The sequence below is a fragment of the Coregonus lavaretus genome, assembly GCF_964263955.1.
Source record: "Coregonus lavaretus genome assembly, contig: HAP1_SCAFFOLD_2320, whole genome shotgun sequence".
NCBI lineage: Eukaryota > Metazoa > Chordata > Actinopteri > Salmoniformes > Salmonidae > Coregonus > Coregonus lavaretus.
In genome coordinates, this window is record NW_028159635.1 from 46,052 (window position 1) to 52,178 (window position 6,127).

Here is a 6,127-nt window from a genome sequence, read left to right on the forward strand (position 1 = left end):
TCTCTAGCAGGGCTCTTTTAGCTGGTCTGGCGTTCAATAGCTAGCTCATTATCACCGCTAATTAGACCTTGAATATAGCCTTGGAACATGGATTGACGATGACATTGTGTTTGTAGACTATCTAGCACTCCATCTAAACTCCTTCAGTGTGAACTCCTTCGGCCGCGTGCCTTCTCACACTGCTGGAGGTGTACGGTTATTCCCTGACAATGCAGTCTGTTGTGCATTAATGCTTACCTTATGACCATAAATGACTGTATCGTGATCATATATACTTTTTTAAATCTTATATAATGTAGTTATAGTACCACCCATCTAGTGCCTAGTTTTTGGGCCTGTTCCAGGTGCTATATGAAGCTTGTCTCCAGGGCTTCTGTCCTGTTCTGCCTAGTGATAACGCCAGGTGATAACACCAGCGGACCAATCGGGTGGTTTTTACATCTTAATCCACCATTAAGAGCTGAAATGCTGCGTTGGGCCTTGTGGTGAGGTAGTGACGGCAGGAGAGGCACTGGAATGGAGGCTCATACCCTTCAAACCTGACCACAGTCATGGGGGCCTCGCGCCAACCAGCTAAAGGAGGCAGAATACTACCCTCCTCCTCCCATCCTCTCCCTGAACTGAACCGGATCCAAATGTATTAGGATCCTTCTTGGTATCCCCTATTTATACGCTGTGTATTTTTACAGGCGGGCCGGATGATTAGGATGCTAGCGTCAAAGTGTGAAAGCAAAGGGAAAGTGGTTATGGTGAACCCTTTTTCTGGGTGCTATTCTGAGGATGTGGAGGGGGGTTATCAGAGGTGATCAAGGCAAGAGTGTGGCCTCTAGAACTTCTGCATGTTCAGAACCTGGTAAATTGGACCTTCTTAACATACACTACATGACCAACAGTATGTGGACACCTGCTCGTCGAATATCTCATTCCAAAATCATGGGCATTAATATTGAGTTGGTCCCCCCTTTGCTGCTATAACAGCCTCCACTCTTCTGGGAAGGCTTTCCCCTAGATGTTGGTACATTGCTGTGGGGACTTGCTTCCATTCAGCCACAAGAGCATAAGTGAGGTCGGGCACTGATGTTGGGCGATTAGGCCTTGCTCGCAGTCGGCGTTCCAATTCATCTCAAAGGTGTTTGATGGGGTTGATGTCAGGGCTCTGTGCAGGCCAGTCAAGTTCTTCCACACCAATCTCGACATATTTCAGTATGGACCTTGCTTTGTGCATGGGGCATTGTCATGCTGAAACAGGAAAGGGCCTTCCCCAAACTGTTGCCACAAAGTTGGAAGCACAGAATCATCTAGAATGTCATTGTATGCTGTAGCATTAAAATGTCCCTTCTCTGGAACTAAGGGGCCTAGCCCGAACCATGAAAAACAGCCCCAGACCATTATTCCGCCTCCACCAAACATTACAGTTGGCACTATACATTCAGGCAGGTAGCGTTCTCCTGGCATCCGCCAAACCCAGATTTGTCCGTTGGACTGCCTGATGGTGAAGCGTGATTCATCACTCCAGAGAATGCGTTTCCACTGCTCCAGTGTCCAATGGCGGTGAGCTTTACACCACTCCAGCTGACGCTTGGCATTGCGCATGGTGATCTTAGGCTTGTGTGTGGCTGCTCGGCCATGGAAACCCATTTTCATGAAGCTCCCGATGAACAGTTCTTGTGCTGATGTTGCATCCAGAGCCAGTTTGGAACTCGGTAGTGAGTGTTGCAACCGAGGACAGACGATTTTTACGCGCTACACGCTTCAGCACTCGGCGGTCCCATTCTGTGAGCTTGTGTAGCCTACCATTCGCGGCTGAACCGCTGTTGTTCCTAGACGTTTCCACTTCACAATAACAACACTTACAGTTGACTGGGACAGCTTTAGCAGGGTAGAAATGTCACAAACTGACTTGTTGGAAAGGTGGCATCCTATGATGGTGCCACGTTGAAAGTCACTGATCTCTTCATTAAGGTCATTCTACTGCCAACGTTTGTCTATGGCTGTGTGCTCGATTTTATACACCTGTCAGCAACGGTTGTGGCTGAAATAGCTGAATCCACTAATTTGAAGGAGTGTCACCCAGCGACAAATTATGCAAAATGTTTCCAAAGGTAGCTCTTTACGCTCATACCAGTTACGGGTACAAAATAGCAGATTTGGACATTGATAAGCACCTAAATTGTAACGCAGCGGCTGTACAGTAACATGGAATACATGACGTCAGAGCTCAAGGTCTCCACTTCACAGTGCAGTATTGGTTTTGACTGACAGCGGTTCTGAACTTGAACACCGCACGCAACAAAAAATTGTTGTGCAACATCTTTTGTTATCTGAGTGAGGGGAATGCTGTAAAGAAAAAGGACTAGATGTATTTTGAAAGACAAGATGATTAGGATTATAATAAATACACCGCGATGATGTCATACAAGCCAAACACCCGTTAGTCCAAATGTACACTTCACATTTCCATCATAAAATGTAATGTCAATGTTTATGATCACTATGCTTGATGTACAGTTAGAAGATGACATGGCGTCATACCCCAGGTTGTTCTGAACAGAATGAGCCTGTTTGTCATATTGTGAAATTCGGCGTGGAACAAGCATGCACTCGTGACTATTCTATGCACACCAAAATTACGATCTGCTTCTCTGAATTGCCTTGTGAAAGCCTAACACTGTAAGATCGTAAGAATGGCTTACCAAGAAACACTTCCAAAAGGACTAATTCCAGATAAAAAAGGAGTTGGAGCACTACAAAAAAAAGTATGACTAAGATCGTATTTTGTAACTTAGCTAGCCCTGTTGGCAATATAACAGGCTTTCAAGTGATGCCCACCAGATTGCGATTGATAATGAACCTTTTTGGAATGTGTAAACAGTAAGTGTGTGATGCCGGGGATACAGGGCTGTGTTCAAAACTACTACAAGTCTGCTTGCTCTAGTTCCTCAACAGCACAGCTAGGAGAGCTCAAAAAGTACCTTATAGTTGAAGACTCTTCTTTGAGTCATAAAAGTGCATTGAAATTACTTAGGAACGATGCACACTTTGGAGAGGTGTGTGGCCACTTGGAGAAACCAATTAGTCCTCTCACTCAAATCCTTGTCATTTTTTTGTCTTATGTTGTACCTACCCCACATTTACCATGAATATTCTTATGTTACTGAATGTATCCAGAGTATTTTCAGATGTTGTTATCAACAAATCTGGCGAAAAGTACAGTAAATGTAATATACACATAAAATCAACAATGTCATGTTTGGATTCAGTCTTGTGTCAGATTGACTGTTTTGTCCTCACCTTTAGTCTAATAATTTCCCCATAATCTCCAAACTGTTCCCTTTTGATTGCTACCATGGTTATGCATACGCTTTCCATATTTCTTCTGTAAGAAACAGTACAATTTAGCCCTATCCATATAACAATTTCCACGAGTGTAAGTGGTTAAAGTAACGTTATACCTGACAGAATGGGGACAGCATGGACAAGTGGGCTAGTCTGGTCATTCAATGATACAGTACAGTGCAATGTAACATTCCTATGTAATATACTGTAACTGTGGCAGACAGCGTCCCGGCAGGGTGCAGGGCTTTTGCCTGGTCAGCAGCTGCAGACCCAGCTCTGCTATGTAGGACACTCCATCCACAACTAAGAAAACATTCCACCCCACTGCAACTGTACTATCCCCTTCCCACTTCCCCCAAGATACCTCAGGCATCGGTTCGGGAGTGTCTGTTCATCCCTAGAGCGTGTTTACATTGCAGGGTTTTACCCTCATGTAGCCTACAGTTCCAGGTTTTCCACTAAAAGTGCTAGGGGCCCATAGGTTCACTGAAGTAGGATTTTCTATGACAAGACCCAAGAATGAAGTGACTGAATTTATAGGCAGGTGCTGAATATTTGCCATTGCCTTATTGTCACGGAGCACATGTCTGTGACTTCTAGACAATGACACTGAAACAAATTATTGGTTTGAGAAAGACTCTTTATTCATTGTGTCACTGCAATGTATTATTATCAAATCATGTTTTAATGTTGTTTTTTATAGCTACAAGGGACCTACAATTCCAAATCAAATAGCTAAATGATCCATGGTATGACCATCTTAAAACAATTCCATATGTTAGCTTAGTAGAACACCCCTCATGTGTCCATGTGAAATTATGTAAAACCGTTGTTTATGATGTGTTGGGATGTACATGTGAAATTATGCATTTATGGTAGAAATGTATTATGGGCTATCATTTTGGAACATTCCTAGCAGAAAGGAGTTCCTGGAAAGAGTTCTTAGGTGTTCAGTTGGCCTTTGCCTGGGAGAGAGCAGGCTGGCTAGAGTAGAGCCATATCTGAGTTTTGTTATCGGCAAAGAGTTGTTGCCTGAATAGTTTTTACTGAGAATATCTTGGATTTATTCAAGTCTTTATGTTAACGTCCTGTTTGTTATTTTCTGTACAACGTATATTGGCCAATTCGTTATGCACCTGTTAATATTGTAAATAAAAGTGGTGAGCACCAGAACATCCTGTCTGTCTCCTCACTGTCCGATCCTCCGCCTCAGCTTCTGCTTCACACTTATCAACAGTCCTGACAAATCTTGCTCACTTGAGCGCAAAACTGTGGGTGATTAGGGCTGCGTTTACACAGGCAGCCGAATTCGGATAATTTTCCACTAATTGCTCTTTTGACCAATCACATCAGATCTTTTCACATCAGATGTTTTTCAGAGCTGATCTGATTAGTCAAAATCCTATTAGTGAAAAAAAAATCTGAATTGGGCTGCCTGTGTAAACGCAGCCTCAGTCATGACTAGCCAGAGTGTATGGACACTATAATTTGTCGTCTGTTAGCACGGTAGCTTTGATGGTGCATAGGTGAACACTGAGTGGCCTAGTAAGATAACGGTATGTCCTCTACCATTAACGTTACTCCCCCTTACTACTGACATTGGCCTACAGGGATGCATGTCCACAACTGTCCCGTGCAGCTGGACCTAGCCATTCATCAACACCATGATGTAGAGGTTAGGAGATGTTCAAGAGCGATAAACTTTACGGACTTGTTGAGAATGCCAAGAATGTTTTTAAACACGGCGTGAACACAGTGTGACAGATATCACCAGACAACCTACACAACGAGGTGTTACAGTACACAGCAGTACGCAGCAGGAAGTGGTGTCATGGACATGGTTAGGAATTTACAGACATATATATAACGCTAAAGTAAAAAAAATAATGTATTTATATGGTAGTCTACACTCTTAGAAAAAAGGGTTCCAAAAGGGTTCTTTGGCTGTAACCGTAGGATAACCCTTTTTGGTTCCAGGTAGAACCTTTTTGGGTTCCATGTAGAACCCTTTCCACAGAGGGTTCTACATGGAACCCAAAAAGGTTCTACCTGGAACCAAAAAGGGTTCTTCAAAGGGTTCTCCTATGGGGACAGCCGGAGAACCCTTTAGGTTCCAGATAGCACCTTTTTTTCTAAGTGTAGATGCCATAATTAAATGATTTTGCTTTATATTTTTTACAAGGTTACTCTTAACATAAATGTTACCTAATAATAACTTTGTTAATGCATTAATTTGATTACAAAGTGGAGAAAGTCCTATATTTGGGTCATTCAGATTTGTGGTTAATTGCTGCCCTGGACACAGGTGAGTATTCATACACTGAGTATACAAAACATTAAGAACACCTGCTCTTTCCATGACATAGACTGACCAGGTGAAAGCTATGATCCCTTATTGATGTCACTTTTTAAATCCAGATGAAGAGGAGGAGACAGGTTAAAGAAGGATTTTTAAGTCTTGAGACATGGATTGTGTGTGTGCCATTCAGAGGGTGAATGGGAAGAGAAAAAATGTAAGTGCCTTTGAACAGGGTATGGTAGTAGGTGCCAGGGGCACCGTTTTGTGTCAAGAACTGCAAAGCTGCTGTGTTTTTCACGCTCAACAGATCCCATGTGCATCAAGAATGGTCCACAACCCAAAGACATCCAGCCAACTTGACCCAACTGTGGGAATCTTTGGAGTCAACATGGGCCAGCATCCCTGTGGAACGCTTTCGACACCTTGTAGAGTCCATGCCCCGACGAATTGAGGCTGTTATGAGGGCCAAAGGGGGAGTCCAATTCAATATTA